The sequence below is a fragment of the Balearica regulorum genome, chromosome 12, assembly GCF_011004875.1.
Source record: "Balearica regulorum gibbericeps isolate bBalReg1 chromosome 12, bBalReg1.pri, whole genome shotgun sequence".
NCBI classification, from domain to species: Eukaryota; Metazoa; Chordata; class Aves; order Gruiformes; family Gruidae; genus Balearica; species Balearica regulorum.
The window spans coordinates 10011162-10028770 of record NC_046195.1 but is presented as its reverse complement, the minus strand read 5'-3'; the positions used below and the strand labels follow the sequence as shown (position 1 = coordinate 10028770).

Here is a 17609-nt window from a genome sequence, read left to right as displayed (position 1 = left end):
CCTTGCCAGAAATAATTTCCTGGACTCGATACTTTGCTACTAAACCTTGTTTACATACACAAGATTCCTTTAGTTGGAAGCAGCCGGGTCTCTGTCCTGTGCTGCTCCTCAAGTTCCCCCAATCACATGGGATGCCCTGCGCTGCCTTCACTCTTCTGGCAGCAGCAACAGGAGCTTAGCACCTCTCAGGATGGAATCTCCTCTTCTGCCGCTCTTCCAGAGGCTGAGGTCTAGCAGTCAGGCCTTCTTGCCAACAGAAATTAAGCCCTTCCTGCATTTCCATAATTCACTTTGGAAACAGTAACGTGTATAATCTCATCTGTTTGGAGCAATTCCTAAAACGATATTTCATAAAGGCTGTGTGCTTCTTTAGCAACTGATCTGTGATGTGTAATTAGATACCAGCTCCAAAAGAGAATAGTGCTGTCTCATCTGAAGTGGTGATTGGTGGTAATAGAAATATAGAAGCGTGAAGCTGAAGACACATAAAGGTTCTGCTTTACAAAAAGCCTAACCGCCCATTCTGTATGAATGTCACTCTAAGCAGATACCTAGTTGGTAAGATCACAACAGTTAAGTTCCATTGCATCAGCACTTGACTAATCAGGCAGTAATGCACTGAAAAGTAAACGATCTACTTGTGATTAGATCATTAATTTCTGAAAGAGAGGGAAGTGATTCTCTTTTACATGGAAGATCTTTTTGTGGCTGTAATATTCATTCTAGACTGGAAACTTCCCCCCCCAATATTTTTTCAAGGGGATTGTGCAAATTCACTGATAATGCTAACATTACACAATGTTTACCCAGGACTAAGCTTGATGGAAACATTAATCAGAATATATAGGTTTTCATATTAAAATTGAAGTTTTTGTAGCAGCAGCAAGCCTTGACAGTCCCCAAACAGAAGCTAGAGGTACATGCTTGCCAAGAGAAACAGCAAGATGTCGCCAACAGAAGGTTTTGGGAAAATAGAAGCACAAGAACTGTTTCCAATCTAGGTCGTGTCTCACCACTCAGCACTCTCAGTTTACTTTTGAGCAGGTACATCCAGAAGCTATACCCCAGTTACTCATTGCAGTGATCCGGCAGGAATCCAAGCACCCCATTTATATTATTTCTATTAATTTCAGTGGAAACTGAGCACATAACACCTGGAAGGAGGTGTTTGGAGTTTTGCAATGCTGTTTTCCTATTGCTAATGGCTTGATCCATCTCACAATGATTTCCAGTGCGGTTCTACACAAGTAATTGCACCAAATTAATTGCTGGTGTAACTCCATCTGGTAGGAGTTCATGAAGTTCAACTTCTGAGGCCTGCGCCAGCCCTGTTTGCTTTCCCTCTCCTACCACAGCAGCTGCGTCACGGTTAGCACTGAACCAACAAGCTGGCGGCACACCCCAGCCAGCTTCTCCCGGCTCGGGCAGCTCTCATCTGCGGCAGGACTCACGTTCACAGCCTTTGCCCTCACGTGCCTCCACTGCTACTGGCTCCTCATCTGGAGCTTGGACCACAACCACCTTTTCCCAAGTTTTTCTACACGACTGCCTGCAGACTTGCCATCCCATTCAGCCTCTGTCAGGCAGGCCTTTGGACTTGCCAGGTTCAGGCAGTGCTCTTCCTCCGTCACATTAGTACCCATTTCATAGCAGAGCCCAGCAGTCACAGGTGGAGCAGAGCCAGCATCCCTCCAAAGGGCCGTCTGGTCGCACATCTCACCCTGCAATCATAGCTGTTGCACCTAGGAGAAAATGGACACAGCGAGCACGTTCGCAACACGTTAAAGAATTACTGCAGCTACGCTGCTGAATGTATTGAAATTACAGACAACTTTCCACAGGCACCACGAAGGAAAAGGATAATTCGTTTATGTAGAGAAGCAATTACCTTGCTGGAACAACAAGCCCAGCCTACAGTTCCACCCGTGCTAAATTAATACTACAACTCCTACTAGATTTACGAGAGAGCAGGGCAGGAAAGTAGCACATTGTTAAATACAGGGCAATATTTAATGTAATCACATGCATGGTTTACAGGAGAAGTTGCATCTCATTTACTAAAGTAGTCGGTGAGTTGGGCCTTATTAGGTAAATGCCAGAGAGCTATTGCAAAACTGCCGCGGCCTTGTTCTAAAAATTTTAGTTGCATAGTTATTAGCCAGAGCCCTTCTAATATATTCATGGCTACTGAGTGGCATATACTCCATGTTAACAGTAACGACCAAATGGAAACAGCACTGAACAGAAGGGGTTGCACACAGAGCTGATTTTTCCATACAGAAATGTGAAAGTTACCCAGATTCAGGTTTCGCTGGTTCCCAATGTTTTTTTTCTTCTTTTTAAGATTAAAAAAAATTCCCTAAAATTTCACTCATTAGGTGCTGTCCTGTAATTATATAGTGCATAGTGAAGGATGCTACAGCTCACCTGACTCCGTGGCAGGGTTGGTTATCTCAGTCCCGGGCCCAACTCCACTCTCTTCATAGACCCAAATTTTTACAATAAAGACCAAGCCTACATCTCCCACCCCAAGTGGAGTACTTGGAAACTTTACTGTACCTAAACCAAAACAGTTTCTCTTTTCAGGAGTCTGGCATCCTCTGAAAGTGTGACCATAATAGAAACTATAGCAAAAAAAAAAAAAGGGCATTAGAAGCTAAACACTAAAAGGCCTGATTGTACTTCGCTGTGTAAAAAAAAAATACAACCATGCCTGGCAAATGTCATCCATGGTGAAATCCTTGGCCCATATACAAAGGTCAATTCCCCTTCATACAGAGTGAGCTAGGATTTCAACTTGGGCTATATTGGGTAGTGCTTTATTTGCTACTTTCACACTAGATCAATTATAATTTTAATCCTGACAGTTGATTTATTCTCATGTTGTATAACATTATTTGAAGGGAAAGGGAGTTGACATTTGTTCAAGGATCTCAAACAAAAGCAAAAAAGTACAGTACATATACTAAAAAAAATTAAAATTGCAGTAAGTTATTAAATTGCTCACCTTTGGATGTCAATTAAAACTTGAAAGTGAAAAGATCACTGTACATATTTATAGCAAAGTCAATCTTTACTTAATTAGGCTAGGGGTTTTTTAAACTAGAGATACGGTTAGAACATTATGGCTGTATGTGTGCTTATATTGCTTTTGGCTCCTTCTGAATTTCTTGGTTAATTTATTTTCCCTTTAAGTTGTTTAACTGAGTTTCTTTGCACAAAACATAGGCAACTTCACTGCCTGGAAAACACAGAGCCCGATTGTTCTCCTGCTTACACCAGTGCAAATCAGCAATGATCCCACCAGTCTATAGAATTACATCAATGTAAAGCTGACGTCAGAGAGATAGCAATCAAAGCCCTTGTTTCAAAGTTAATTGTTTTTGCTTAAAAAAAGAAAAGATGAGTACAGAACACATTTGTTCTCCTTCTCAACTGAAATGTCAAAGTAGTGCTGCAGTTTTGGCATCCGATCTCTGTGGGATTTGCACACATGGATCACGTTTCAAAACCAGGGCCCTAGTCACAGCCCGTCACACTCAGAGCCCGTTTCCTTGCTCTGATTTTAAGAAGGGGAGGGTTTTGTCCCTGCTTGTTTGCTGTCATTGAGACGACTTTTTCCACTGTCTGGAACCAGCAGCAAACTGTCGTCAGCTATCGCAAAAAAGCTCCAGCAACAAATACGTGTCCCATTTAAAGCCATTCCTCAGCTTTGCTTCACCAAGTCAATTGTTCTGCACGTTTAATGCTTTCAGATTTTTGCTTGGCAATCGAAAGAAGCATCATACCAAGACTTGCAATCTTTTTTCCCCTCCCTTCTTTAAATAAAGATGTTGTTTGTGAAAGGGACTGAGTGGGGGAGCTGGGAAGAGGATACATTCATACAGCTCCTGGGCTCTGTCTCAGGAGGCTGCCGTGAACTGCAGCACCTTTAGGGCTGCCCTAACTTACAGCAGATGCCTTCCAGACGCCCCAGCACAGCATCAACTTGTGAAGACCCAAACTGTAAAGTCCTTTTCTCCCACTTCCTCCATGGCTCTGGTCACCGTAGCACTGAATCTTCATCACTGCTTTGTTATCAGCCTTCTGGATTCACGTCCCTTATGTCTAAAAATCTGAAAGCCGGGTCCTCATCGCAATGGAAACTTGTCCCAGCAACAGCCATCTGTAGCCAGAGCCCGTGCAGTCCTGTACGGCAGAGGCGGGCCAGGCTCGCACGGGCCCTGCGGCAGCTCAGGCACCGGGGGTGCTGCCAGGGCACCTGCGACCCCACCACCACCGCCCGCGTTATGCCACGCACCCACTGACTGCTATCTGGCTGCTCCTGTCTCCATTTCCCTCTGCGGATCTCGAGCACTGACCAGGAGCGCTGGTGTTCATTTGCACGGTGGGATTTCCCCTCTGATAACAGCCTCCTCCACCTGCGCAACAGGCACCCAAAAGCTTTATTACCTGGCAGCAGTTCCAGGCAGTTGTATAATGCTTGTACGGCATTAACAAGGATTAAGCTTGCGCTCGTTACACAAGCCAGAGCTACACAATCTAATTGACATACCCTGCCCCTCAAACAACTTTCATTAGAAGTTTCAAATGGAGTGATTTAGAAATGACAACCAAATTGGTGTTGATCTTTTACATCATTACTCAAACACCAAAAGCACCATGGGTGCTCATCAGTTCCCAGCTTACATACATATTATCTAGCAAAGCAGTAACCTGAAATTCACTTACAAAAAAAAGCACTTGAGGTGCCATGGCATGCGGAGAAGCTACAGCTTATGTTGAAGAGAAAATCCAGAGATTCCCTCACACTTCTCTGGGGTGAAGGAATATATATATATTTTCAGTAATATAGCTACAAGAAGAAAAACGGGCAAGCCAGAGGTGAAGAAAACAAGGGAAAAACACACTAAGTTGTAGATGAAAATAAACTGCTGAGTCTCGACAGGAGAGTAAGACTGACCAGACAGTGGTGGTTCTCACTGCCCCCCAAATCCTGTTTTTACCCACAGTTGCTAGGAATTGTCAGGGCAGCACTGACCTCAAAACTGTGGAGCCGGAGAATCCCAGGTAGGCAGGTCTGCATTTCTTCTCTCTTTCAATGGAAACCAAACAGCATTTCATCTTCTAGAGTATTCGTGTGAAACTCCCAGGCCACGTACCATGCCAGCTATGATAAAACCAACCTTAGCTGAACTACGGAAAAAACATGGGGAGGAGCAGAAAATGAATACTTCCTAGCACATATAGAAACTATAGCTCTAGAAGGGTCCATGAGTGTGATGGACACGTAGTTTGGTCATAAACTTCCCTTGACTCCAACCCAGCAGCCTGAGGAGGGGTGGGGACTCGTATCCCAGCTGATCCCTTCACCCCAGGACAGTCCCGGGGGTGACAAACAGCGTTCCCAGCACGTGAAGGTTTCATACCAGAGGTCTTCACGGAGGCTGAACCCCCAGAGGAGATTGCTGGAGATGTGGAACATTGGCTGCTCTGTGCACACAAGTGAGAAAGGCAGTATTTACCTACTGAAATAGTTGAGGTTTAATTATTTATTTTTCATGGCACAGAGTCTCTGTTGAGTAATGAGGCTCCATTGTGTGCCACTTGCAGCAGGCATAGAAGAGGAAATATTTCCATAAAGAGGTTGTATCCTGGACAGGCAGGGCAGAAACACATACACAAATGGAGAAGGGAGTTGCCAATGTTCATACTTTAAAAAAATTCTTAAAAAAAAAAAGTCATTCACGACTTGCTAGTATTACCTTGTCAGGTATTCAAGAAATTTGTTGAAACTCATTTTCAACCTAATATTGCAAATGAAATACACAGTAAACATTAAAAAAAATGCCAAAGGAGTAGCTATGGTTCTCTTTTTTTTTTTTTTAACTATGCGGTAGTCTAAGTATCATTTGTCATTGAAAGAAGACAAAAATAGGAAAAAACCATTAAGTTCAGTCAGAACAGAGCGTTCAGCAAATAGGCAGGAAATGAGGATACACAATAACTACCAGTGAAGAGCTTCATATTTTCAGTCATTTGGTTTTTACCTGGGGAGGTAGTTTGAAGCAACACTTTTTCACTCACTTTTGGCAAAGGAGCAGGCATTACAGTAAACTTGTATTTCAATGCATGAAAAAACAGAGTGTTAAAGATGTCTAATACACCCATGTTAGCTGTAGTGATGCCAGCAAACCTTAAGGGAAATGTGTGTTTCTTGGGAGTCTCTGTCCTGAGCAGTATTTTTCAACATGTATAAAGGCAGAATCACAATTAGAGGGTTGTTCTAAATTATAATCTGGAATTTCCAAAAATAAACCCTACCCTAACCTCTCCCATGCTGGCTTCACTCGCAGGCCTCTCCTTGGCAGCAGTTCCCTTGACTTCACTTAACTCCGGCTGCTTCCGAGGTCGGTTCCAGATTCTTTTCAATCCAATTAAGAAAATTTGAAATAAGAGAATAGTGTTAGAGCACAGTTTGCTAACTTATAAAAGACCAGAAAAACTGAAACATTTGTAGCAAAGCCTATAAGAGAAAAAGGGGAATAAAAAAATACATTACTGGAGAAACAGCCCTTTTCCCGTTGCTGCTCTGAAGTCACACGCATCCGCGTTTTTGCACCAAAATCCCTTAACACCACTGACTTCCATCTTTTCAGATTTGGATTTGTCATCAGGTGTCTGTAGATTACACAGAGCACAAACCTTCTAAAGAGCCTCTTTTGGTTTATATACATTAATTGTTCCTGCTGTCGGCCAAAGGGAGATGTATCACCAGTAGGATAATATATAAAGCTAAGAGCTTTCTTGCCAGGGAGCGTAGAATAATATTCTGATTTTTATAGCACCTTTTCCCTAAGGCCCAGAAGGCGCTTTACAAGTAAGATTGAATTAAGCTTGTCAGCACTCTGTATGGGAAGTAAATATTTCTTTCTCTATGTTGGAGAAGGGAAACTGAGGCATTAATATTAAGTCCCCAGCAAAGCATTTAGCTGCATGCTTTCAAGCCCTTTAAACTTCTCACATGATTTAATTAAGCATATACTCGAGTGTTTTGCTGGAATACTGCCTAAAAAACATGCTACAGCCAAGCTGCCAAGTTAGTCTGCAGCTGGGAAAACACCGCGGGTTCCCCATCACTCACACTTCAACAAGAAGAACTTTTTTTTAACCTGCTGTTTTCCCTAAAAATAAGATCACATCTTCCAGGTGCGTTGTCACCTGAGCCTGGATGAATCCTGGGAAGTGATGTCCCAGCAGGAAACCTGGGCTGCGGGGCTGCGCGGGGCACCGACCTCTACAACTGGTGCCTGTCGGCGTGCTGCAATGGAGAAACGTGGTTCACTGTCGGACAGTTTGGTGCTCAAAGTGCCAGGCCGCGTTGTTTTGATTAAGCACATCAATATGAAAGTCTTCGACACTTCAGTACACAGTGGTATTTCTCATCTGCAAACATTTTTGATGATTCAGGTTTCTGTCTCTGGTTAAAACCCCGTGCAGCAGGGCTCTGAACATAGCTCAGCTCTGTTTAGATCTGATCACAGACCTGTCCCGACTTCCGACCACAGCTCGGAGGTGGCCATCGTGTCTCAAACCTGCTCTTTGGTGTCTCTCTCCCATCCTGTTTTTCCCAGGTCTGCTTGGCTTACCTCTGATCACACAGATGTGCCTTTCTGTCTCCCGTTTGGCTGTTGAAGGTTCAAACACCATCTTAGGTTTTAGTTAGGGGGCTCGTGGCAGCTCTCCGAGGAGCGACACACCCACTCCATACCTAACCACGCAGGGCTGGAATTCTTACAAAACCGGCAGTAAACCTACATCCAAGTACCACGTACGTTCGACCTGCCCTCTCTTTCCTACGGGGTCTAGTGGCTATTTGCAGGCAGCCCGGTGGGACCATGGAGATGCTGCTCTCTACAGCTGTGTATTAATGGAGAGTGGAATCAGCTCTGGTTTTTTGTTACTACACCAGGCTATGAACAGCAGAGACTCAGGAGTGGATACGCTACACAGGAAGGAGATAGCTGCTGATCTGTTTAGGTCAGTTGGAACACAAGTGGGACACCTAAGGCCCTCGGATTGGGAGACACAGTGCCCACTGGTGTCACCACACCTGCAGCTCAGTTTACCAGCCAGCATCCAGGAGGTTCTCATTAGACGCTGGATGTCAGACATCCTCCAGATGTGGCCTTGAACTAACCGTATTATTGCAATTCTGACACTTGCGCCCAGGCAGCCTCTCAGACCACGGCAGGCTGCAAACCCCTCTGGGGTGCCCAGCTGGATCAGCGCAGGCAGTGCGGACAGGGCCACCCCCGGGCTGCGCACACTGCCGCAGGCACCCAGCACCCCAACAGCACCCAGCCTGCGCCAAGTGCTGGGGGGATGCTTTCTGGAGAGCCCAGAAGGTATGGCTTTTCAGACTGGCCTTCTCGAGGTAGCCAGCATCAGCTTCCAGCATAACATTGCTCTTTGTCCTAGAAATGCCTAGAAACCTCTGCCAGGGGTTTATTCCGCTGGCACACGAGGGGCTGTCCCAGCCCCAGAGAAGTGCCCGTCTGGGAGCCACCTCCCAAGGACCTGCACTCCCCCGGCAGCTGCCTGCACCAGAGACAGCATTTTTCTTGCTAAATGAGGTGAGTCTACAGCAAACAATGTGTGAGCAACCCCCAGGCTCCCAAACAAATACTGAGCTTGAGAAAAAGGAGCCAAATGCTAAAATGATCCCAGCAGAGGAATGCACGAGCCTATCCCTAGATGAAAGCCGAGGGTCTCCTCCAGCATTTCAGGTGCTGTCATTCTCTTCCTCATCACGCCAATGACAGTACTAACAGCCAAATAAAGTGAACTTGTTTCTGTCCCTTATTGTGCATGACTTCCTGCAATTTAGTGTTTGCCAAGTGAGGTGCAATGTAAAAAAAAAAAAAAAAATAAGTGAAACATAAGAAAGGAGCAATCTAAAGCACTTCCAAGGTCAAGTGCTTTGAAAAAAGCAGGGCTGTATAACTCTTCAGGGATTTTAAATCGGTTTTTAATGCCTATCCTCATACTGATGGCCCTACATAAGCAAGCCTGACATCAAAACAACCCTTTTAAATGAATATTTAGATAATACATCATTACTAACATTATATATACTCTAATTAAAAGATAAGGAACACATAGTTTCTGTTAGTTGTGAATGACACTTCTTGTGAGTTAATGGCTCTAGGTAGGCCTCCTTTAGAAGGCCTGGAGTGGAGCTGAAAAAGCTGCCAACACCCAGCTGATGCAAAGCCCACTGCAGTTAGCTGAAAGCTGGATCCCCGCAGTCAGCCTTGCACTGAGCCACTGATTCCTCCCTCCAGAGGTGCATGCAAACCTCCACTGACTTGCAAAAACTTTTACTAAACCCGAACGTTAATATCATGAAGTAAACCTTTGAGACTCATGGCACTGATTTTCAATGAAAAATGATTACAGCTGATGGATTTGGCATGTCTTATGTGCCTTGTGGTTCTGAAGTTTTCAGGGATTACCATCATGATATTTTTTTCTGATTTTCACAATAAACACAACAGCTTGAAGCATCCTCCCGAGTGGAAGCTACAGTTCTCACTTGTGTGCTTCAGCCGGTGAGGCTTTAGGGAAAGGCTAGTTTTCCTGAGACTTCTGATAAACCTGGGAGCAGGGACTCACATAAATCTGAAGGCAAGCTGTTCCTGTGAGCATCTGAAAAGGCCTTCCACAGGAACAGACCAGGGGCTGGGGCCAGCACGGCACTTCACAGGTTCGCTCTTCAACCAGGCTTGCACTTTATAGTCCTTAAAAACCCTATAAATAAAACGTTTGCTCATCGTTAGGGATGTAAACTCATTGCAAAAGGTTCCATATCTGAATCAGAGTAGTTTGGATTATACGAGCTGTACTAAGAATAGCCTGCTAAAAATCTGGTCCGCATCCAACCCCTTCCCGAGCTTGCTGGCAGAGCTGGGGCTGTGGTTACGGCCCAGCCCTTGCATCTTCCACTTGTGAATCACTGCCTGTTCGAGCCGTTCACGGAGGGATGCTGCCCTAGCTGCGCTCCTGGCCCAGCAGAGCCACCGCCTCCACGCAGCTCTTTGCCTTCCCAGGAGGAGCTGGTGGTGGGCTGGTGAATAGACCCACTCCTGGGACAGGGGCCAGCTTCAGCCTCCGGGGCCGCTGCTGGGCTATCGCTGCCCTTGGTGCCCCCAAGCACAGAGCCTTTCCTGTCTGGAGACTGCTGTTTGCAGCCACACAGCTGCCTTCCGAGCAGGGGGCCTGGCTCCCACCCGCTCCCAGCACCCCCCAGCGTGCTTATTTCCTTTACCGAGAAATGGCTTTAAGCTTAGCTACCTCCAGCCCGGCTGCAAGGGGCAGACAGGAGCCTGGCGCTTGCGCGGCCTTTCCCACACGTCAGGAGCACAGCAAAGCTGTGGGAGCTCCTCCTTGGGCGCAGAGACCCACGCTCCTTCTGCGGTCGCTCTGCCTAACTCCAGCACCAGTCGGGCCCCACAGTGTCTCACTTCTCCTCAATACTCTGAATATTTGTCCTTTCCCCCTGCTGCCTTTGCTGTTTCTACCTCCACTGTTACCTGCACCTCCTCCTGTGCATGTTCCTTTTCAAAACAAACATGCCAAGTCTCCCTGCACCTTTGCAAAGCACAGGGGCGAGGTCTGCACAAAAAGGAAGGACGATGGCTTTTCCTTCTTGTGTAAAGGAACACTTTCAGCCACATTTTTCCTTTGGGCTTTCATCCAGAGTATTTCCTAAGCAGATTTCTTATCTTGTTTACTCACTTTAGGACTCCAGTGATCCAGACAAGTTGGGCAACAGGAGAAATCAGTCCTGCTGGTAACTCCACGCTGCCTTTCCACAGCATGCAATCCTCCGAGGACAAGGGGACACATCACCAGAAGCCACTCGTACACCAGGCAACCCAAGCCTGGCTCTCATTGCGGGTTCCTAGGTAGTGATGCCCTGAGGATGAACCAGGGCCTTGGTTGGGGTGACAACTCGATATACTTTTCAGTGTGATGCTGACCTCTGCGCGCATTATTTGGGGGCCACGCTCTTCTGCAAGGATCCAGATGCTTTTGCTATATATATATACACCCTCCTTAACAGGGGCGCCTGGACCCTGCGGCTCAGGTGTGTGCAGGGCAGAGCGGCACAGACAGGTCTGCGCAGGGTTCCTCCAAGCACCTCGAGCCCTCGCCGGTGGGGTGGCCACACGTACCCCGGGGTGCCTGCCCGCTCCCGGCACGGCTGGGCTCTGCCAGGGGTTCGCCCTTTCCAGGCTGCTGAGCTCAGCAGCAGGAACGGCTGGGGTTTTCCAGTGTGCATCACAACGGCTCATTTTCTATTTTCAGTGACTGCTAAGAATATGACAATTTTTCTCTTATTCCCACAAATCCAGCAACCACACAGTCTTCCACTGCCATAAACAGTAAAGAAATGTCTAATCCAGGATTTAAATTAGATCCAGGAAACCTCTGCTGTCTTTTCCTGTATAAAAGAGGTTTTTAAAATAAAAGGCAGTTTGAACGTGGCTTTACAGTCCCAAACTGCAGCCCTAGGTCTGTCATTAGGAGAAGTGTAAAATGTCACACAGGTTTGTTTAAAAGGGAATTATTGAAGCTACTTGTATTTTAGTAATATACTTACACACCCTGTAAGGAGCGAGAGGTCACAGTGCAGCAAAGCCCTACCTGGCGCCAGGATTTGTCCCAGCGGGTCGAAGTGAAAGGGCTGCAGGGAGGCAGGAGAGGGCTCTGGGCTGCAGGCAGAGCTCTGCCCCTGCCCACCTCCGCTGCTGCCCGAGGGAACAGCAGAGGATTGAGGAGGGCTCGGGGTTTGGCAATACAAGTGGAAGGTTTTGCCACTAGTTGAGGCTCATTCTCGTTCATCTGGTTTGAACCCTTTGCTTTACACGATTTGGAGAGCCTTCCCTCAGCAGATTTTGATCTGTACGCTTTGCAATAACGCTGGGAGGTGCGACGCATGCTGGGGCAGACCAGCAATACCACCCCCCAGTCTCAAGGCTTGAGGTTCTGGTCTTTTCCCCCCGCTTTCCCCTGACCCCTAGGATGGCATTGCTGTTCGTCCTGCATGCCACACTTACGTGTGTGCAGAGCTGCTGAGGTGGCTATACTCTGTGAATTCAGCACAGAAAAGCCCCCAAATCCACATGGACGATGTCTCCAGAAGGCTGAAGGAAAGGAGAGGACTGGGCAGACAATTGTGACAAGCCAAAGGTCCTTGATAACCAGGGACCCTCCTTCCTACCTGTTAGGGGCACGACTGCTCCCAGGGGTGAGCCCACATCTCCTCTGGGGCTGCAGGGCAGGCGACAAGGTTGAGAGGAGCAGACAAGGTAGCATTGAGGGCATCCTGGCTGCAGAAGAAGTGGAAGAGCGTGACGAGACCGCAGAGCAGAAATGACCCTGGACACATCAGAGTTGGAGGGAATGAAAGGTGCTTGGGGTGAGCCCCGTGGATTTACCTAAGGAGCACAGCAGCAAAGCTGCAGCTGCTGCCAGTCAGCGTTAAAACCCCAGAGCTGGGAGCAGTGCAGTTGTGGTAATGGAAGATCTTGCACGCAGCAGGATGCTTACGTGTAAGTATGCCACGATCAAGGTCTTCATGTCTGTACTTCCCAGGTGTAATCAGAGATTAAGTGCGTGCATCCGGGGGAAAAAGGTGAAGAAACAGCAACTAGTGACATATAAGAAGTCAGAGTTTGTGTGACAGTATTTGGAAAGAGTTGGCATTAGTACATAGAAGTGGGGAGCAGGAGTGGATGCACATCGAGCATAGAGTGAGTACTCCTTCCACAATGCTGACACGCCAGCGCTCACAAAAGGCAGACTCGGGCTTCTCCCAGCCTCCGTACGGGAAAGATTATGAAAACAGCTCACAGAGTGCTGGCGATGAGCACGGCTGCGGCCAGCCTGGGAACGGAAGCATAGGTGACCTCACTGCTTCACCAGGAGCTATTCGGCAGTGTGACAGGGACTGACACGGGACCCCCATACGGCACGGTCGAGGCAGGGAGAGTTAACCTCCGTGGCTGCACGAAGTGAAAACAGGGCACAGCCCTACGTGGTGTCTGGTCTCGTCCATCTGGGTGGGGGACAGCCATGGGGCAACGAGTCCGTTCTGCTGGCTGGCTGCTGCTACTTCATCTGCCTTTTAATGTTTCATTTCTTTCTGTTGGTGATGCGCAAACATTTTTTCTCAGGTGAAAAAATAAAAGGTGGTCAGCGAGCTGGGAAACTCTCCAAACTTTTCCTGCCCCCTACACTGGCAAGCTTCTTCACAGTTCACCCAGCAAAAAATCTGCTTTGCCTGAATTTGCTGCCCTACCCCTAGCTTAGAGAACTGAGAACTTGTGCAGACATACACTTGTTAAACCTGAGCCTGAAATAACACTGCAGCTTCTTCTACCTGCTTTCACCTTCCTACAAATGATTTAATATTTTGCCAACACAGTAAATCAGAAAATTTTACTCTTGTGCATGTTTATCTGAACTAGTGCTCACCTGACAGCAGCACTTGTTCTCATCCTTAGACCTTTGCAAACCAATGATTTACTTCTAACGTTTTACCAATACACTGTTGGATATTTTAATTACTTTATTTGATACTAAAACTCTTTCAAGTGATTGGGAAAGAAGAATTAAGCAACATCCAAAATCCATATTAAAATGGCAAACTCCCTTGTAGCCTCTAAAGCACTTGGAGACAACCTGAGGTTTTTGGAGCCTGCATAGAAGCGTGTGCTCGTTCCTACGCGGAATTTCCATAACTCCTCAATCAATTACCTGGAAAAAGTGGCCATTTTAATCAAAACCCTAAGGGTAGATGAAATCATGAGAAAACACGAGCTTTATTGCAATGGATATTGACTGTAACTCATTAAGATGTTAAGGTATTGACATCCCGTTTGATGAGAAAAATGTCTGATAGCGAGCATACATAACTGTGTTACAGAGAATGCCGGTATCAACACATCATAATGAGTAACTAATGATGTCTGTGGCCTAACGAGGTGATTAAAGCAGTATCCTTTGATCTATGTCACTGGCTTGATTTAATGCCATGCCGAGATTGAATCTCTGTGCACCACTGGGGAGATTCAAGTAATTTGAGTAATTCACTAGCCTTGTCCCCGCATCACCGGGGATATTTGCAATGAACACAGTCGCTTCTGTAGCCAAGCGACCCCGGGCACCACACGCTGCCAGGGAGAGGCCACTGCTCCCTGCCTGCCAGCAGCCCCTTGCAGGAGTCTCACCCAGCCTCCTGCCACAGCCATGAGCCTTCCTTTTGCCTCACAGTCCCCGCTCCTCGCAGACCAACATCACTGGCAAATTTCAGAAGCATCTTCTGCCAAGAGAAGCTCACAGGAAGATGCTTTGCCACCTTTCACCCAAGCCCTTCGTGCCAATCACAGCTGGGGAGAGTTGCGCTACGCTGAACCACAGGCTTTGTGCCTGGCACATGCTAAGAATCTTGCTCAACTCGCGGTGCTTGTCCGGCAGGAGAAAAGCTTAAGGTGCCAGTTCTCTGGGATGGCAAGAGGAGTGCCAGGAGCCCAAGCCTGCAGGTGACACCAGAGATGTAAAAGCTTTGACCATCATCACAAAGTGATGCAGCCTGACCACTGGTCAGCAGCTCACATCCTGCTTCCACTTTCAAATGTCCCAAAACCTTTTCACCCTTACCAGGGGAAGGGCTCCTTAACCCTTTGGTATAGATCCCAGCAGCTCTGCCTACCTGCGCAGACGGACCTTGGCCAAGCAATGCTGCTCTGGGGGCACAGCTGCTGTTTGGGGCTGTATTTTGTTCATAAGGCTACTGGAACAAAAGAGCAGCCACCCTCAGTCAGACCAAAGGTGCATTTGTGTGACCAGAGGGGACAGCAGCGGGTGCCCAGGGCAGAGCACACGGACTGGGTGGGCACCCAGCGATAGCACTGCTCGGTACTCTTCGCACTGCCAGCTGTTTTCAGTTGATATCCTGAGCTGCGTGTGGGTTATGTATTAGCAGCTGCTATGGATTTCACTTGCATAAAGTGTTTATATTTTGCATTGCAGTAACTCTTCTAATGAAGCTGATAACAGGGATTAATTTTCCCTCCCAATCATCTTTAACCTTAAGTGATAATTAGTACCAAAAGCATCACCAAGAGTAAAATTCTGGGCACCTCCCTTAGGCAGGAAATTGTTTTGCTTGATGAATAGACCATTTTATACAAAGGGCTTTTCCTGTGCATAAATAACAGCACCCTGGCTCCCAGCTGCGTGGGTGTGATACTGCTGCCCCCATCCAAGCAGAGATTGTTTCCCGCAGGAATAACAGCCCAGCTGCCCCACACAGGGGCTGGCACTTCGCAGCCTCCTGCCCCCCAGCAGTGCTCGTAGTGCCTTGATGGGGACCAAACTGCTCAGGGCTTGTCCTGGGATGGCACAACCATCTCCTGTACCTGCCAGGGACCTCCCTGCCTGTGCCATGGAGGTGAGCCCTGCTGCAGGTCCCAGCCCTGGAGGCAGTACATCTCTCCATCCCTGTCCCCTGCCTCATTAGCCCTCCCCCATGTCCCCACTTTAGGCTTGTAGCACTTAGTGCTAATTTATAACCTCGACAGCAGCACCACCCCATCCCACACAGGGCACCTGAGCCACCAGCAGCCTGCACATACAAACACAAAGCCCTAAAGAGCTTAAATCCAAGCACAAAGCAGCCCCTATCTTCCCCCAAAAGATACCACACCCCCTTACCAGGCACAGCTCCTCTGGCTAAAGGAGCAGGGCCCAGCTCGGGCAGCCTTTATTGCCCTGCGTTAATCACATGCAAACAGGCTGCAGTTGCTGCACCACCTGTGCTGCCTTCCCTGCCCGTGCTGCCTGCACTGCCCGTGCTGCCTGCACTGCCACCGAGAGTGGCCTCATGCCGCGTGGGGTGGGTGACGGCAGCACCCGGCCGCCCTGCTGTCTTTGTCCCTGGGAGGGTCGAGGTGGAGCGGAGACTGTTCTGCGCCGCTCTGCTTGCTGTCCCTCTTCCTCAGTTTCTGCCAACAGTCTGTGAAGCTCATTTTGGTGTTTGGGATTTGGGCGCCGGTGGAGAGCCCAGCTGGCTTCCCCGAGCACGCTGAGATAAAGGGTGCACAGAGCAGAGTTAAATACAACTCCAATATAAATATAAAGCTCCAATTTAATGAAGTAACTGGGAAGCCATGCAGGCTCCTGGGCACCCCAGCGTCCCTGCCCGCTGCTGGCAGCTGGCCTGTCCCTGCGTGGGATGGGGACGTTCCCAGGGGCCACCTCCAGCACCGGGGCTCAGGGATACTGCTGACCGAAACGACTCACGTGAGAAGGAAATAGGGGACGGGAGGAGTAGAGAGCAGTCACGGCGAGGGGACCTGCCGCAGCTCCACCAGGCTTTGCCTGCATGCTGCCCGTTGTCCTCCCCTGGTCTGTGGGATGAGAACCTCGGAGACGGTCCCCACAGTTGCCTGTTGGACTTCAATCTGTGTGGCATCTCCAGATTATTTTTTCTAGAAGCAGCATTTTGCTGTGTCTTTGGAGGTGTTTTTCTCTTCCGGGTGAGGGTGCACGGTATGCTGGAGCCCTCACTTTGCACCAGAGGACATTTCTGGCTTCCCATCTCCCCTTTGCGCTTGCCCTGGATGTGGGTTGCTGGTGATGCTTTGGTTTCCGGCGTGGTCTTGGGATACCAAGCCCAAGGGGAGCTCTCCGAAGGGATGCGCTCGGTGCCTCTCTCCCCTCAGCAGTAAAAAGAAATTGCACATCAGGGCACAGGCTGCAGGCGCTTCCAGAGATAAAATATTGTCAGTAGAGTCCAGACCATCCATCAGAATAAATGTAGCTGATGCCATGATTTATGGGACAAAGATGAAGGTTTAATCCTCCTCTCAGCAGCGCAACCCGATTTGCCACAAAACCCTGTTAAATTTTGTGGCACACGCTTCATCACTTCATTAGGAGATAGAGAGAAAATGGTTCAATGCATTGCTGAATCTTTCACGGCCGGGGACTCTCCTCCCACCACTCCCGAGTGATGGGTAATCTCTCTGATCAGATCCCCGGGAAAAGACCCCGTGGGACTACAGAGCACGGAGGCATTAACAACAGTGACAGGGAAGGAATACAATATCCCTTTAAACAATTAAATATTGATCCTGCGGGCCTGAGGTGGACTCCATCACACAAAAGGAAACACCTCTGTGAATTAGTTTGGTGACATCCATACCCTCAGACGATACAAAGGAAACCAAGATTATTTGCTTCGCTTATTTTCTTAATGTTTTTCCCCTCAATTAGAGAAATGCATCTGGTATGAACCGCACTTGCCTTTCAGACACTCAGCACCCGCTTCCCCTGGAGCCCACCCCGCTGGGCACGGCGGCGGGAGCAGGGACGGGGACGGGGGGCCCGGGGGGCCGCGGGCAGGCGGGGGGGTGTTTGCTGGGGGCGGGGGGCTGCAGTCTTCAGCATGGATGGAGGGAAGAAGACGCAGCGCCGTGAGGCCTGAGGTGCCATTTCGTGTGTCACCCCCCGTGGATGTCCCTCCCGTGACAGGG

General features: G+C 48.2%; 1 long non-coding RNA gene across 3 annotated transcripts; it reads right to left on the bottom strand.

Moving 5' to 3' along the window:
* Positions 1-4314: 4314 nt before the first annotated feature.
* On the bottom strand, positions 4315-12565 carry LOC142603446 (uncharacterized). 3 transcript variants are annotated; one of them, XR_012837379.1, is made up of 5 exons: positions 12290-12565; positions 9679-9813; positions 7222-7321; positions 6331-6424; positions 4315-5493 (listed from the first exon to the last, which is right to left on the bottom strand). It is a non-coding gene; the product is annotated as an uncharacterized LOC142603446 (long non-coding RNA). The 3 variants fall into 3 exon arrangements; XR_012837377.1 differs by having other exon boundaries at positions 4315-6424; XR_012837378.1 differs by lacking the exon at positions 12290-12565 and adding an exon at positions 10357-10669 and having other exon boundaries at positions 4315-6424.
* Positions 12566-17609: the final 5044 nt, after the last annotated feature.